The sequence below is a fragment of the Oryzias latipes genome, chromosome 5, assembly GCF_053564925.1.
Source record: "Oryzias latipes strain Hd-rR chromosome 5, Olatipes_Hd-rR_3.1".
Classification (NCBI taxonomy): Eukaryota; Metazoa; Chordata; class Actinopteri; order Beloniformes; family Adrianichthyidae; genus Oryzias; species Oryzias latipes.
In genome coordinates this window covers 14155484-14173948 of record NC_136241.1, presented here as the reverse complement: position 1 = coordinate 14173948, position 18465 = coordinate 14155484, and the positions used below count along the sequence as shown (strand labels likewise).

Here is an 18465-nt window from a genome sequence, read left to right as displayed (position 1 = left end):
ATCATAGTTAAATGATCACTTTTAAGTTCCACTCCAACTATATTTTTCTCAATTGTAGAACCAGATTAATTCAGATTGTATGACTGATGGTTACTTAGTAGCTTGTAAGAAAAATATTCATTTGAGCCTTTTAATTAGTCATGAAGTCAAGCTAATTCCACTATGATTGTTCAGGATCCAATCCGTTCAGGGCCACCGTTAAAGGTGTTAGGACGCACTGACTAGTCAGGCGCACCCAATGAAGGCCTTTACATTCGTGACACACGCACAGATAGTGTCACAGATTTCCTCTCCCACTGTCTGATGTGACACAGTGAGTGGAGTCTGAACTGCTCTCCCAGAGTGAGGAGCTGGTACTTGTTTGTTCTCTCCGTCTATCTAAGATTGGTAAACACAACGCCAGCCTGTGCTCTGCATGGAAATCAGCCGGGGAAGCTGCTCAGCCCTGTCTGCTTGGATTAATCTTTAACAGGTCAAGGTCAGACGCATTACAACAATGCCAGGCCCGGTAATAAGCGTGTCTGAAGATTTTGCAAGCTCTAATTTAATTCTGAAAGTTTAATGTGGAACAGTTAAGGGACAAAAAATGAACGAGAGAACTGATGCACGGGGGAAAGGAAGTGAAAGAGAAGAAGTGCAACAACTCGGGCGGTGAATTGACGGTTGCCTGAAGCAGGACCTTGTCACAGCACCACTAATAGGTTTCCACTCAAACCCTCCTCCACACATCTGAATGTTGCAGTGGTTTTCTTTGAAGAATTATCCAAAGCTTTCCAGTGAAGGACACAATCGGTTAGTATTCTCCGAGTTTGCAGGCTCGCTTTGTCAAATTAATACTCGCCTAATCTGGCTTCAGAAAGAAAAAGGGAGAAAAAAAACAAACACTTCACATAAAAGCAAAAAGGTGGTAACTTAACGCCAGAAAAACAAACTGTTTCCTAAACAATGTAGGAATTTGATTTAACACAGGGAGACAAGACTTGAATTTGCTGTTAGTCTTATGGGACTTCAGCTCCGCCTTGTCTTTTCTTGTTCCCATGAATGATAATGGCCTCATATATCCTGGAAGGCCAGGGTTGTTAGTAGTAATTGCTCCTGGAAATTGAAAATCCTTTGTCACGTTTCTGACTTTTTGTGGGACTGAGAAAAGACACTTCACCAGCACTGATGGGCTAAAGGAGATGGGAAATGCTTCCAAAATAGCTTAAAAATTGAATATGTATCTAGTTTGTGAGTTGCATTTATCCCACGCCTTATGAATTTCATGACATAATTAAACTGTCACATCTATACACGTGGTTACAAAATGAAATGGATTTAAAAATATAAACCAAAGTTGGGCTGTTTACGCAAATTTATTAAACAGCTGGCCAATGGGAAAGTCCGTTAAAAGTGTTTGTTGGCTTCAGCTACTTCTAAGATCTTTTTCCTGATAATCTGCTTTGTTTGTTGAAGCGGCTGGATGGTTCAGTTGGCTGAGGGGTGGTTTCCTGCGATGAGCTCCATCCAGCGTGGGTCCTCAGGAAAGGCAATTCAGATTACTGCCTAACTGACTGTGTCAATGTCTGGATCCCCCTGTCCCGGCCCGGATAAACACACATTCAATCAATCAATCAATTTATTATTTGTATAGCACTTATAAAAGCCAAGGCAACCAAAGTGCTTAACATAAAATCCAATAAAATCACAAACAATATGATGCAATAAAGAGACAATCACAATAAAACAATAAAATCAATTTAACAATAAAAGCAATAAAACAATAAAAACAATAAAAGAATAAAATTAATAAAATGAACAAGTCCCACTAGATACGCTCACTGGAGTTAAAAGCCTGAGTAAAAAGATGTGTTTTTAAAAGAGTCTTAAAATTACTGACAGTTCTGGCAGACCTCACAGAATAGGGGAGAGCATTCCAGAGTTTAGGACCTGCAACTGAAAAGGCTCTGTCTCCCCGAGTCACAAGCCGAGTCCTGGGAACCACTAAAAGCATTTGATCTTCAGACCTTAGGACTCGACATGGACGATAAACATGCAAAAGCTCAGAAAGATACTGAGGTGCCAGACTATTCAGACATTTAAAAACCAAAAGTAGAATCTTAAAAGAAATTCTAAAAGACACAGGCAGCCAGTGAAGTGAGCGTAATATCGGGGTTATATGCTCACACCGTCTGGTCCCCGTTAACAGGCGGGCCGCTGAATTTTGAACCAGCTGGAGACGGCGGAGCAGAGACTGATCCATACCACTGTACAGAGAGTTACAGTAGTCCAGTCTAGAGAAGATCAAGGCGTGAATCACTTGTTGCAAAGCGTGAGGAGGTAGATATGGCTTGACTTTGCTAATTAGCCTTAAGTGATAAAAACTAGACTGGACTACAAGACTGACCTGTTTCTCAAATTTAAAATGCCTGTCAAGGTTTACCCCGAGATTTCTAATGAACGGAGCATCTGAAGGGTCCAGGGGGCCAACAGCCCTACAGCAGCCTGTCAGCAAGTCAGACTTTCCAAAAACAAACACCTCTGTCTTGTTTTTTTTCAGACAGAGGAAGTTCAGCTCCATCCAAGACTTGATGTCTGCTAAGCAGTTCTGTAATCTGTCGAGACCCTCTGCTCCTTCAGATTTTAGGGGAAGATAGATCTGGATGTCATCTGCGTGGCAGTGGAATGACACGTTATGTTTCCTAAAAATGGACCCCAGTGGCAGCAGATAAAGTGAGAATAAAAGCGGGCCTAAAACTGAGCCTTGGGGTACACCATATTTGAGCGGAGCCTCTGAAGAAGAGCACTGTCCTAGTTGGACAGAAAAACTCCTGCCACCACATAAATATGAACTGAACCAACTGAGTGCTGTGCCCTTCACACCGACAGACTGCTCCAGTCCAAGGTTGTGTCAGGAAGGGCATCTGGTGTAAAAAATCTCTGCCATATAACCTGTGATTCGCTTTGGTGACCCCTGAAGGAATAAACAGAAAATTAACATTTGTAGCTGTGACATTGTAGCAGACAATATAGGGAAAGTAGGGAAAATGCAGACTGGACACATTTGGTTCGCGTAACGTGAAACCAGAGTTCGTTTCCCCCGATAATCCGGAACAAATTCTCAGTCTGAATAGACCCAAGTGGACTCTGGTCTGGGACCAGGAACCGCCCTTGGATCCATCTTTTGATGTGGTCTCAGTTCGATTAGCAGACTAGCGCTAGTAAACAGTAAAAAAAAAACAAAAACACAGGAATAAGAATCCTCTTCTCTGCTGCTACCTGTGTGTCCGGTGTGAACAGCATCAGCTGAATGTGCGTTCATGAAACTGAAGTCACGCGGCCAATGTGAATGCAGCAAAACACTTCAACACACGCATGAAAGTAAACTGTAAAAAATTAGTCAAATCTTTCACCTGAATTTTCTGTCTGATTTATACTTCTATTTTTTCTGTCATACGATTGCAAACTACTTGGCTGAATTTTTTTTTTATTTTTTTTTGTTTAACCTTTTGCTTTGGTTTTCTAGACAGCTGGGAATCATTCTATCAGGAATTGCATCTCTCTGCTTATAGCCAAACTTTCCTCTCTTCACTTCTTTTGTAAGCATGCTCTTGTCGCAGTAGCTAACTTGTTTTTTGTCCCTGTCACGTCCTTCATCTACTGTCCCCTCTGATCCCAAACACTAAAGCAGATGTTCCTGGTTCTGCCTCTGATGGAGGATTTGTTTTTCCATAGCTCAGCAGCCAAACTTTTACACAGGGGGAAACTTTTGACAACTTTTGTTTTCATTATTATAAGTATAGAGTATGGCTCAACTAAGCCAACATAGACAGATCCAACGTTTTCATCTCTGGATGTGAGGGATTTGCTTTAAATTTCATCACACGGGATCCTTACCTTTTTTATTATTGCCTCACACATCCACATTCCCTCCAAAGAAGTGTAATAAAATTTGAAGCTGTAGCTAGTATATTTTAAGTTAAATGTATACACTTAATGCATTTAGTCATTTATCATTGAGCTCTTATTTTATGTGTAAGGCTACTTTTATTTTGAAAAAAAAAAAAATATATATATATATATATATGACTAATAAACAACTTTGTTTTCTTTAGATATGTTTATTTCTCAAGGACGAAAATAATTGTCACAAGGTTAGTGGTTTTATTTTTTTTAAACTTGCATGTTATGTTTCATCCTGTTGCACTCATTTATTTTTCATTTTTGTTTCTGTTTTTTTTTTTTTAATAAATGGGGTAATAAAGAGAATTTTATAATGAGCTCATTCATATAAGCAACTGACACTTTATCTAGTATTTGCATGAAAAACCTATGTTTAAATACTACACAAGGTCCAAGCTGAACTGTGGTTATAATTCCAAACATGAGAGGTTTAAACAACTTAAAATCCACCACTTAACACCACTTTCTCTGTCAACAGGCAAAGCTTTATTTTTAACTTTTAAAAATTGGTCTTTTTTTAATTTGTGGAAACTCTTTGCATTAAGCTATTCTGAGGGAGTGCAGCATTTTCACCTCCTGAAAAGTGTGCAATAGCGTGGCACATCATTCTTGTGACAGAGAACGGGCGATTTAAAAGCCACTTGATAGGTATGGTAATTGCTGCCAGCCCAAAGACATGAAGCCTGCAGCCTTGATTCTTTAGAAGGTGCACAGATAAATAATCCTATTTTAATGAGAATCTCATTCATGCTGAGCTTACACACTCATCTACTGTAGGGATTACACTGTGCAGTTGTTCATTTAAATGCATCCTTTCTTTCTCAGATGTATGAGCAGTGTGACTGATAGAAATGATTGCTGCTTACTGCTTATATCCCAGTCAGAACGATGCTTCAATCATCACCACTTTTGTCAAGTTAAGTACCGACCTGGAAGTCTTAGTTTAAAATAGGAAAAAAAAATAGAAAGAACTGAACATCTTGGAGAGAAAAAAAAGTCCCAAGCTGACGGGAATTATGGGCGACTGAAATATGCTTTTAAGTTGAAGCGTTTAGGTTTGCAATTTGGTTTAGGGCAGGGGTCTGCAACCTGATGCTCCAACACCACATGAGGCTCATATCCCTCCATTGTGGCTGATTAGCTTTAAAGAAAAAGGTTAAAGGTTTTAAATAAATAATAATTAATTAACATGTCAGATGACTGGGCAAAATGATGGTAAAATGTTAAATCTATTGTCAGAGTGCTTTATTATTAGAATAAGCCTAAAGCACTTACGTTTCTGCTGCACAACAATGTCTACTATTTAATTGCATTTACATGTAACCTATAGACTTTTTAAAGCAATTGGATTCCACACCAATGATGTCATGTTTATATTTGATGGTCAACCACATTTTTAATTCAAGTAAATCTGCTGCAGTAGGAGGATATTATTTGACTTAGAGTGTATTTTATTTTGAAAGGAATTAGTTTGTGCTGCTGTCAAAATAATATGATGAAAGCATACTATATTATATAGTATAGTATATTATATATATGATATTATAAATCAATTATCGTAATGTTCAAAAGCTATACTTTATAAATGAATGGTTTAATGGCCACAGAAAAAACATGAATTTTTCTAAAAGCGTCTCTCAATGGGTTTTGGTCAGTAAGAAACTGGACCAAATGGTTCTTTTACCAGTAAAAGCTGCAGACCCTTGGTTTAGGGCAACCAGAATTTTGAGGATAGCACTGAATGTGCTCCTTTTTTTCTGCCCTGTGCCCATCTGTACAATTATTTGTGTGAAGTTTTGTTTGCGTGCAAACATGAATTTGATTAGTTTAACACAAATGGTTGGGGTGTAACGATTCATTTAATCAATTATTCATTTCATATCATAATTTGTGGCTGCTGATCACATTCACTGACCTAAAATTGATCCAGAACATCTTCAGCCAAAACTTCAACCAGTGTGACTCAGAGATAAATACCTGGTACTGAACAACTGAGGTTTTCCAGATTCCTTGTATTTCTTGCAACATAATCAAGTGCAAATTAAATATGTTTACAAACAAACAAGTAAATAAGAATGAATGTCAAATCCATTCACATTTTCGCTTCATCAGGTTCAGCACACTGTTGTTTTTCCACATCAAAATAATCCAAAGGGAACATTATTAGAACATTCTACCACACTGTATGGTCACATGACTTTGTTAAATACACTGTTTCCACACATTGGACTGGAATGATGGACTGATCTTTTTTTGCTGCCGTCACATGTTTGATTTCTGCTGTGATACACTTGCCGGTGTATTTTACGTTAAAATAAAATAAGCCTACCATGCCTACCATGGATCAATCCAAATGGTTTTGTCCAACATCAATACAATACATTTTTTTCATTTTTTAAGGATTTTATAACGGTAAAGGTTGATTTGATTAACAACTTGCCTCTGATTGATTTATCTAGTTGGATTTTAGGAATAAAAATCGATTCATCAATTCAGTTGATTAGTCTTTACAGCCTTAAATTATTTTTATAACCGATTCAAAATGTGCAGCATATCGCTTGTAAACATTGGTGTACCAAAACTGATAAGGAAAAGGCCAGAGTGTTGTAAAACTTGAACATTTTCTTTGATTTTTCTGAAGCAATGAACTTGTTTGGGGGTCTTTTTTCTTCTGCATGGCCATCACACAGAGCTGTCCCTGACGGAAAACATAAAAACATCACAGATAAAATATGGAACGCTCAAGTCACGGCTGATGTTTCACACTGCTTTGTAATGCCTTCAGGTGGGTTTGATAACACTAAGCTTCTACGTTCCCATGAGTCCAGAAGTACTTTGACACTTTTAAATAGTTTTCTTTAAAGTTTTATCGGGTATTTTCTGGTTTCTAAGAGTAACTTTTGGTGCTTTGCTGTGAAAAATTCAATAAAACACACATGAAATCCTTTCAGAATCCAAAAATTGCTAATATAAAATCGATTCTTGTCATCAGTGACGGGGGAACTCAGACATTCAAAGCAATTATTCAGCTCTGTGATTGACAGCTCTCAAAGCTGTACACTTGTTTAAACACACACAAGTTCACGTCATCATTCATTAACACAGTGGGTTACACGACCACGTCATGTTGACTCATTCTCCAGATTTTCCATTCCTAGGAAAAACACAAGAGATGACAACACAACACTCACAGGGGGTAAGAGAGTAAATACAGCCACTTTGTCTTCATTTGGAAACACATGAATAATGGGCTAGCATTACAAGTGGCACTTAATAAAAATAATTAAATAAATGGAGACGCAGCAGCAACAGCAGAGTCTGGAGGGAGCGTGGAATATCCAAAGGCGTCAGCTGAGCGATTGTTTTCGTCCCATCCTTTACCCCCAGTGGCACGGGACTCAATCAAACTCTCCTCGCACTCGCCTGTGCATGAGCACGCCAAGCGCAAACCTTCCTTCCCTCCCTCAATTAAACACCCACACGTCCATAATTAACGACTGTTTTTTCTTTTTCTTTCCAGAGATCAATAAAGCGCCTGTTCATTAAAAGACCCCTTTGCTTGCTCAAAGAACCTTTTGCTCAGTTCACTAAACGACATCTGAGGCGCCTAACCAAATTCTCATGTTTGTGGATCTTTCTTTTACGCAAAGCCCGTGCACGGTATAGGAGTCAAAGACAGGCAGAAGAGGAAACGCTCTTCAAAGAGACTCAATGTAAAGAAATTTAATTTTATGAAACATCAAAGTGGTCTTTGCTTGGAAACTTTATCTCAGAGGACAGCCTAAGGACAGTAGATTAATCGAAGAAATCAGTATAAAGTGTAAAACAAGCTAAGAAAGAAGATTTGGTTGTTACTCTGACAATGTGGTGCAGCGCTGTCTAAAAAAATGGATCTATCATGCCGTTGCCTCATCGTGTATTTTCTTTCCCAGATAAAAGTGGTGTTTTTAACTTCATCTTGTGGCATTTTTCTGATGATTTAGGACACATATAAATAAAAATAAGATTAAAGTTGCATTTCTAAGTATTTCTTTATTCAAGTTGTTGTAAATCGGGTGCAGATAAAAAAAAATGCTGATTGAAAAAAAGTGCATTTATGATGTAAAAAGTACACTGGACAAGCCATAAGCTTCCCGCTCCACTGCATTTTGATGCGTTCACATGTAGACCACTAGATCCATGAATGTCGTTGTTTTCCGCGTCCATCTGGCTCTAAACTGTACGGCGGGATAGCTCCAATATTGCTAACCCTTTTTGTTGCACCAATAATGTAAGGTTGGTGGTGCTGCTCTGTGCCAACAGGACAAATTTTCAAATCAAGTGCAACAAAATACTGTTTTCAATTCCTTATAACCATATACAATCCTCCATCCCTTTGCGAACCGACCCCGAGCATCACTGTTTACAGGGGCAGAAACAAAAGGCTCGCCTGTCACTTCTTAAAAGATAAAAGTTGAATAAACAACAGGAGCTGGATTTATCACAGAGTGTGATTGACTGCTCGCCACCTGCTGCAATAAACGTCCAACGCAAAGACCAACCATCGCTTCAGTCGGGAGAATATACACATACACAGCCAAATGCAGTTTGCCCACTGTAATGATTACTGTATGTTGTGCCGTTGCTTCTCACCTCTTCCATCTGCCACACAATCACAGCATCCCTGGAGATGGATAACAGGGTTTAGGCACCAAACAGATAGTATTTTTTTTATTGTTATTTTTTTTTTTATATAGGATTTGCCATCTGAAGCTGCAAGTTAGAGTCAATGTATTAAATGATTAGGTTAAAAAAACTCAAAAAGTTTTTATTACATGGGTAACATTGTTATCTATGTTTGATTTTCTTTTCTTACAAGTAAAGTTGACATTATTTTAAGAGCTACAATAAAGATCATGTCACTTGATATTTTTCAGAAAACAACTCAAAACAATGTTTTAAACATCATTTAAACGCATACAGTACTCAATGCAATTTCAAACTGACTTTGATGCTACGTTCACACCGGGCTCAGAAATGTGCGCTCCAGAAACCACAGTCAATATGTGAGTTTTTGGGCTTCCGCAATCAAAACTCTCACATTTACGTGTCGTTACCCAAGTTCTTAAGTCTGTTTTGGGGCTTTTGGTTTAAATCGTGTGGCCATTCAATGCGTACTGGAAGTTAAACCAGCTGAACTTTGACCATAAGGGAATCGGATTTGGTAGTGGTCCTTTTGTGATCATGAAGGAGAAATGAATAATTGCGGTTTGTGCCTGGCTGGAATTATGTGACACCAAGTTTTTCATACATCTGCTTTGACATGTCACACCAAGTGAGTACATGCACAGACCTGTGTGAACACTAGATGCTCAAAGGGCGTTAAAAGTCAGCGTGCCCTTGAATGCACCACACATGCCCGATGTGTATGTAGCTGGAAGGCCGTGTCACACTTTGCCCATATTGCACAGATGGAAATTGTTCATATGTTAAATTACGTGGAAAAAGTGAAATTTACATATATGTATCACAAATGAACCACGGTAAAATCACAGAAGTACAATTAAACCACGCAGAGAAGACGTAAATTAATGTGAAAACATAAAACCTGGGTAATTATTGCGCTGTTTAGTAGTGATTCATTAGTGATTTGTGCATCAATTATGACATTTTAATGTGAAATGTATGCCGTACATGCGATATACATCTGTAGTTATACATATACATACAGAAATTATACATCTGTAGTACATGTGTGAAAAGTATGTTAAACAATACGTGGACCGACAGTTCCACGTATGCAAATGCGCCTAGCCGGCATAATTGCCTTAAATTAACGTTAAAATTGCATGTAAGCTGTGTAAAATACGCATAAACTCCGTGATTCTAGACCGACCAAAAATATATAATAGCTCAAAACTGAATTCACGTAAAGACCCGACAGCTGAAACCTTCGATTGACATCTGCGCACATCGACGAAAACAAGAAACACTTAGGAAATGATTAAATCACGCATTAATAACGAACAATCAAAATTTCATATGTGGAAAATGTTTGTAGTGGCAGTGTGACAGGGCGTCAAGACAAAATTGTGAGACAAAATTACTGTATGATAATTCCCAAGGAGCTGAAGAACAAAAAGATTCAGTGGCTTCATGACTTTGTCATCAACTTAATAGGCTGAAGAAAGATGATAAGGCTGATAAATAAGTGCTGATTATAATTTCCCAGCATCAATCTTTTTGTCCTCTAATTTTTACATCTGCGTGTATGTCAGAATCCAATTTTTCAGAGCCAATTTAAAATCCCTTCACTCTTGGTCACTCGTGCTGCAGATGGATTCCCCCGTGTAACATCTGCTGGTCTCATAACGGTGCACATCCCACCATTCAATCCCTTGCTCATAAGCTGGTGAAAAATTGCCCCTAAGAATCGTCTTCACAGTGGAATCTTCATTGATGAGGGCAGCTGTTGGCTGAATAAAGCCAAAATAGTGCTTTATTTTGTGTGATGTGCTAAAGACTGACTTCTCACTGTCTTTCCTTGCTCTGATGAATGTGGTCAAACGGCCCTGAATTCCCCGGCTCCCCGTGCTCCGATGTGTGCCAGTCTCTTGGATTATGAGCCATATGGAGGCATGTGAGCTCACAAGCATGAGCAAATGAACTCAGTAAGTCTAACACACTTACACAGGCACGGCTCGCAGGCACTGACTGGGGGAAATCAGCAAAGGAATGTGCGTGTTTGCACTGATAAATACTGACATGTTTTGAAAGGTTGCATATTTTATTCTGAAATGTCACTCAGCTAAAAATGGGAGATTTGCAGAAATCTTTGGAGGAGAATAAAATTCTAAACATGCACATCCATGTCTGAATTTTTTAAAATTCTTAGTTGTTCATCCAAATCTTGACAATCTTATTTGTCCTGTTTCTTGTCCTGTTTCTTTAAATGATAACTCTAAAATACACGGTAATCAATATCAATCGAAAATGAATTGCATAAATTATGAGAAGCAAAAATAGTAGGTAAGAGTGTCAAAATGTTATCTGCAGAAGAAAAGAAACAGAGGGGCATTAAAGCTCCGTACAGCTACACAGATGGTAGAACGACAGCCAACTGTCATGTGGACTGTAAAGTGCAGCACAAAGGTCACTGTAAGTGTAACAAGTTATTGTCATCAAAGCACGAGGTTTGTGTGTGTATTGGTGTGTGTTAGTGCATGCACAAAGAACCAGTTTCTCAGTGCACGCGCTGAGTCTGGGTTTGATCAGCGCCGAAGGATTTAAAGCTACTAATACCTTCTCCTGGCTTGGTACCAGTGACATACTTTTTTGCTACTTCATCTTTTCTAAACTGCATATCCCTTATGGGGCGGGAAAACAAAACGCAGGGAAAAAAAAAAATTCTATTCAACAAATTTGAGTGCAAGCTCGTACCCACAGTATAGCATTTCATCTGTAAAACAGAACTGAGGAAGGTTTGTGGATTCTTTTTTTTTCTTCTTTCAGCTCTTTTTTTTTTAAATCAATATCTTTTTTTGAGCTAAATTCATCATTTAAAAATGATGTTACACTGTCTGGGATTCTATTTCTACCTCATTTTGATGTCAAAATAAGTTATTATTATTGTAAATAGTTGTAGTAAATAAATGCCGATTATTATTATTATTACATTATCGAAAGAAAGAAAACTAAAGGTTATTTTCATATTTTGTTCCAAAGTTGTGCAAAAAGTATTAATTTGTGCAGAATTGTGTTTTAATTCGACAGTTATTTACATTTAACATATGAATGTGGAGCTTTAACTTATGGATTTCTGCAGTGGTGAAAAGATTTTAAAAAAAAGACTCATCCCAGGAATGATCTATGAAATATGGCAGCATATAATAGTGCCGTTCATTTGGAGGTGCTTTATTACTAAGGAAGAATAAGAGAGCTTTCTGATAACAGTAGAAATACTGTTTGCCTAAAAGGCCACAAGGCACATGGTAAATATTTTTAAACCTCTTTTTTGTCCTTAGCCTTTATAGTGCGAGGGAAGCGTTTGGATGCTACCAAAAAAGCTCAAGATATTCCATGCAAATTATAAGAAGAAAAAAAAACATTTTTTCCTGGCCTAGAGCCATCGGGGAGCAGTTCCAGCTTCCCCACAGATAGCCCTAGGTCTGCACTATGATACACCCAGCACACTGAACTAAGTAGCATTTTATAAAGTAGGGCCAAAAGGCTCTCTTACTGAAAAAGCACAAACATTTCAGACTTTAAAATGATAAAAATGTGGAAAGATATTTATAACTGACAACAGTTTTGTAGTACTAAAGGTGAACAATTTAGGGCTATGCTGAGAACACATGCATGTTGGTTTTCCGCATTTGGGAGTGCTGACTTAAAAAAATATACTATATAAAATATACTATATATATATATATATATATATATATATATATATATATATATATATATATATATATATATATATATATATATATATATATATATATATATATATATATATACACCGTATATATATATACCGTATATATACGTATATAATATATATATATATTTCCAGTTTGTTGATGTGTCAGCTTTGCAGAGAAAAAGACAGAGTACCAGGAAGCAGGTCCATGTTTTAAAATTAAAACTTCTATTTTCCAAATAAACACTTTATTTTAGATTTGAGGAGGAGTGCCCATGCGAAAACTTTGGCCGCCATTTTTTTTCTTCCATATATAACATAAGTTAAATTTTGAAAGTACAAAAACTTTAACATCATTTCTAACACCAAACATACATTTTATAAGGTTTTTATTTAAAAACATTAAAAAAAATGTTCAATGTTTATGATGAAAGAACAACACAAAAGATGATACAAAAGGCTCCAGTCAATTGAAATCCTGAAAACAGGTTAAATACAAACCAAAGCAGAAAGCTTTATTAATTTTATTAATATAATATAAAATATTATTAATATAAAAAAAATATCACCGCTGTTCTCTGGCAATCACTGTCATTTAGCTCACAATCTGGTGCTCTAATCGCCATCAACACCGCCTCCCATTCAAACAGTTCTGTTCCCGCTGAAGCGCGGATCACCTCTCGCTGTCAACAGCTGCAGCCGATCACTGCTGCTCATTCCAATACTGACTGTCGACTGTACAACAAGCTCACAGCTACGAACCTCCTCAGTTTTTGCAAGACTCCACCCTGTGGAGAGGCTGTGAGGAGCAGCAACAGCGAAAGAGGTTAGCAAAGACAATTCTGCATTTCTGTGACAGCAGTCAGCTGTATCAGAACAAGTTGTCGGCCCATATTTTCAACATCTAGCTGAACCCATTGGACGTCATGATGCACACCAGATGAAGACAGGATACAAGAGGCTGCAGCGTACAGCAAATCATGGTCTTCTGCAATGATTCTCCACACTAAGTTGATGGTCACGGATGGAGAAAATCAGCTGGATTGATGATTTCATGAGTTTCAAAGCACTATTCTTAATTTATTCACAGATTAAGAATCAGAGCAAATTATGTGTTGATAATTCAATAAAATATCTTATATTTATTGCGCTTGTCATTTGTGTGTGTCACTCATCTGACTATAAATAAATACAATAAATTGAAAGAAATTATGGTGCACTGAGACTACTAAAGGCTGAAGTGAATTTCTGCAGAACATGTACAAAAATCAACATCCTTGGAGTATTTCCTGTTTTTGTTTGTTTGTGTTTTAATGCATTACATTCCCAAATGTATTCACTTGCCCATCCAAATAATCACAATGAGGTGTCCTCATCACTTGGCCCGCCCAGAGGTGTATAAAAATCAATCACTCATGCAGACAAACATTTGTGAAAGAATGGGAAGCTCTCAGAAGCTCAGTGAATTCCAGTGTGGAACTGTCTTAGGATGCTACCTGTGCAACAAATCCAGTTGTGAAATTTCCTCGTTCCTAAATATCCCACAATCAACTGTCAGCTCTATCATAACCAAAATGGAAGACTTTGGGAACAACAGCAACTCAGCCACCAAGTGGCAGACCACCAAAGAGATCGCAGACCTTCTGCACATTCAATTGCTGCAGAGCTTCAAATTTCATGTGACCTTCAGATTAGCCCAAGTACAGTACGCAGAGAGCTGAATGGAATGGGTTTCCATGGCCGAGCAGCTGCATCCAAGCCACATGTCACCAAGTGTCAGATGCAGTGGTGTAAACCACACCGCCACTGGACTCTAGAGCAGTGGAGACGCTCAGGAGTGATGGATCACACTATTATATCTGACAATCTGATGGACGGGTCCGGGTTTGGAGGTTGCCAGGAGAACGGTACATTTGGGACAGCATTGGTCCAAGTGTAAAATTTGGTGCAGGAGGAATTATGGTGTGGGGTTCTTTTCAGGACTTGATCTTGGCCCCTTAGTTCCAGTGAAAGGAACTCTGAATGCTTCAGGATACCAAAACATTTTGGACAATTCCATGCTCCCAACCTTGTAGGAACAGTTTGAAACAGGGTCCTTCCAACATGATTGTGCACCAGTGCACAAAGCAAGGTCCATAAAGACATGAACGACATAGTCTGGTGTGGATTAACTCGACTGGCCTGAACAGAGTCCTGACCTGAACCCCATATAACACCTTTGGGATAAATTAGTTCGGAGACTGAAAGCCAGGCCTTCTCCAACAATATCAGTGTGTGACCTCACTAATCCAATTTTAGAAGAATGGCCCAAAAGTCCTATGAACAAACTCCTTATGGACAGCCTTCCCAGAAGAGTTGAAGCTGTAGTAGCTGCAAAAGGTGGACTGACATCATACTGAACTCTATGGGTTAGGAATAGGATGCCACTTCTGTTCATATGTGAGGCAAGGCAGGTGAGCCAATACTTTTGGTGATATAGTGTATGATATAAAATGTCTAAAAACACCAAAAACACATTGCAGTGTGTCTTTGTGTGTATTGTGACAAACACTATATGGTTCTTCTTGATCACTTCATGCAAACACACATTAGAGCAGAACTTTATGTCTGTGTATATTTACTTTTTAGTCTATTCTGTACACAAGATTATGCATGGTTTACCCAAGTACAACTATGTCTGGTATTAGCACACTTACTTTGAGGCTGGCAGATGATTGGTCTTCCTACAGTGGCTTGGCTGTTCCATTGCACCCCACATTTGTCTCTTTTTACAGCCTGATAATGAACACACACAAAAAAGGACAGTGTTATTATTAGATGTTATTACATTCTTTTCCTATAGTTAAATTTTTAAAATGACAATCTCATGCTTACTTTCACACATGCTCCCCAACACACAGACACACTCCTGGATCCTCCGCCACACACACGCATTCTTTGACCTTTTCACTTAAGCTCACAACTATTTTATTATTCCAATCAACTTTGATTTATCCCAAATGTAACACCCTTATCTTTTGCATTTGAATAAGTCAAATCCCAGGGTTTAATAGCGATGGATCACATTAACACATTTATTCAACCAGACTCTTTTGCTCTCATCAATATTTTTCCCTTTTTTGAGTCAGACTCAACCTTCTAATTTTTCGTTTTTCCAATGTTGTATGCATGCAAAATAAGGAAGTTGGAAAATGTTTCTAAAGCCCTGATCATGTTAAGTTTTATTTGTAGCTCTATCAATAGGGTGTGGATGCAGCAGAATCCTACATAGCAATGCATGCATGAAAGTGGATAACAGCTTAAGAAATAATCCCCTATGTTTGTCAACTCACTGCTTATTCTCCTCTTTTTTTTTCCTTTTTTTTTAGTGATTGGAAGCTGGGTTGCTTAAACCATCAACTCTACATGCAAATAACATGCTTGTTGTCCACAAACCAGCTGGAATAGCTTTTGTGAATAATTGCTCTAAAGTCCTTCAGGTTGTCTCCTCAGTGTCATCCAGAAATTCTCTTTCCTCTGTTTGTTGCCACTTTTTTTTATCTCATCAAAGTATAACATGCCCTCAAGTGAATTTCTTTGTTATGGCATTCCCCAGTCAGACTTTTAATAGATGAGTTTAGGGACAAATGGAGGAAGGAGACAATTTACTAATGGAACATTAAAAACAAAAAAATGAAAGTTGTGGACAAGATTTTAAAAAAAAAAGGATGAAAAGCAGAAGTAAAAAACCAACAACAAATTTTAACCTTTTGGACTTTTTAAGCAGATACCAGTATAAAAATATAAATTAAAAAAGGTCGTAGACTGCTATGATGATACTTGGTACAAAGCTGAGAGTGATGGAGGATGCTTTCGAAAGAATAATGCAGTGGGAGAGGCGCAGTCTCCAATCCTCACTTAATTACCTGACGCAACCCAATCAGCAGGGTCCAAAACACAAACACAGAAATGTCAGGGTTCCCCTGAGGTTCCAGAGCTGCTTTGACTGCTAATTACCACCTAACTTCTGTCTAATCACATAAAACTTTATCCTTATCTCTTGTATAACAAAGGGTTTCCTTGTCCGCATTATAAGTCAACTCTTCTGAGTGCAACAACAACCTCCAGAATTTAGAAAACTATTTAAAGCTTCATCTAGTGTGTGTGCTGTCCAGGTCATGTATGGACAAATATTTTTATTTTTATAGATGTAAATATGGCTAAAGTTTATAAATAAAATTCAAAAAGTACCACACAAAAAACAAGGAAAATAGCCAATAACACTAATGATTGGAAATAATAAATGATATCTGCCTTAAGGTGCTGAGTTATGAGTTTTCCGCACTATAAGGTGCGCTTAAAATCCTTAATTGTTTTCAGAAAACAGCGCGCCTTATAATCCAGAGCGTCGTCTGTGGTGCATCTCCATTGCGTTGTGTGGCGAGTCTGTCTCACGCCCATGACTTAGTTTACATTGACTCTGTTGCGTCTCCACTGTGTCTCCCCCTCAACTCGACTCCCGGAAGCACCCGTGTTGAGTGGATTGTCCAATTCTCCTGGTTCATCTACAGCATTTGGCAAGCAGGCCATATCCCTTCTCCTTCCTCACTGAGTCCTTGTAAAAGGCCTGTTTTGTGTACTAAATGTTCTGTTTTTGTACTTCCAAAAGTAAACTGATAGACGCTGGTGTTATCTAAGGCGTTAACCTGCATTATCGCGTGGGCATATCACCTTTAATAAAATACTGTTCTGGAGTCACAATACATCAATCCTGCTATCTAGCTTCAGATCCACAGACGACACTGTGGCCGCAGCACTCAGTGCACTTTACCACCTGGAGAAGCAGAGGAGCTACATCACATCCATGTGCTCTTTGGTTTTTGACACCATTTTTTCTCACCAGACAAGTGGACAAGCTCAATGACTCGGGGCTTCCATAGTCAACCTGCATGTGAATTAGCAGCTTTGTGTCCGGTTGTAGTCAGAGGGTCAGAGGTAGCCGACATACCTCCACAGCACTCAGCATCAGAACCACTTCACTCACTACTACACCCCTGCCCAAGACACAGGTTTTTAAAATTTTGGCTAAAAATGGCCTAATCTGAATGCTTTAAAAGTAGTGCAGTGCATAGGAAAGTACATAGGAAATTGTCTTACCATTTGAACTTCTTCATTTACAAAATATTTTAAGCTTGACAACTTAAAAATAGCAAACCGCACTTGTATTTTGCACACAAAAAAAAATCCTATACCATGGTGAAGTATGTGATGTTTACGCTGTCATTACAGTGTATCTTAGCCAATATGGCATGCATGATTTACCATGTCATTCTGAAAGGCTGTTATTGAAGATTACAAGCCTAGCAAGTGTAGAAGAGGCATTCAACCTGACATAAATTTTATTTAAACAAAAGTAAACTGCACTCAGTCGCACTCAAGTGTGATGTCTCGACTCTCGGTATTGCTTATGTCGGTCTGCATATCACTGGGCAGCATATTAGTCACAGCAGCCTCCCATCAGAAGCATGGAGAGGTCAGTAAGGCGATCCAAGGACATTCTGATGTGTACAAACTCGTTTGATTAAACCATTTGGAGTTTGTGCATCAAGACAAAACCTCTCCTTAGAAAAATGTCTTCAGTCTAGGACCTGAGATGAATATACAAATAAAAAACTCATCACTTTGTCTTAGCATGTGTTTGTGACTTTACTCAATGACATTGCAGATTGTCTCAACTGGGCCTTGGCCAAAACACCTCAGCCTTGAGATAATATTGATCAAAAAATGTGATCTACTTCCCAGGTCTCTATTAATTTTATTTTTAATCCGTGTAGTCAGTATTTTCGTTGTTTACATCATTTTTGCACAGACAAGGTGAAAGGTTAAGGTCATGTCACACAGCCACTATGAACATTTTGCACATATTGCACGTATGGATGGGTCAAACCTGCATAGATGTGGAAAAAGTGATAGAATTTGTGGTCTTTTCATAAAATGTGGTAAGTTGGTAAGGTAAAGGGTAAAGGGTAAAGGGCTGCCACGCAGGAATCCAGTGTTCAATTCCCGGAGGAATCAATTAACATCACCCAGTGGGGGTCCTTGGGCAAGACCCTCAATGCTACTGCCTCCCGAGTGCGGTTCAG

At 38.3% G+C, this 18465-nt stretch overlaps 1 protein-coding gene across 1 annotated transcript in view; it reads right to left on the bottom strand.

The window, feature by feature from the left end:
- Window positions 1-18465, bottom strand: part of cdh22 (cadherin 22) — a 219968-nt gene that overhangs the window by 153235 nt on the left and 48268 nt on the right. Inside the window, exon 2 of the mRNA XM_004068783.5 lies at window positions 15040-15118. The gene's annotated coding sequence lies outside the window, so the exon portion shown is untranslated. The remainder of the gene's footprint in view (window positions 1-15039; window positions 15119-18465) is intronic.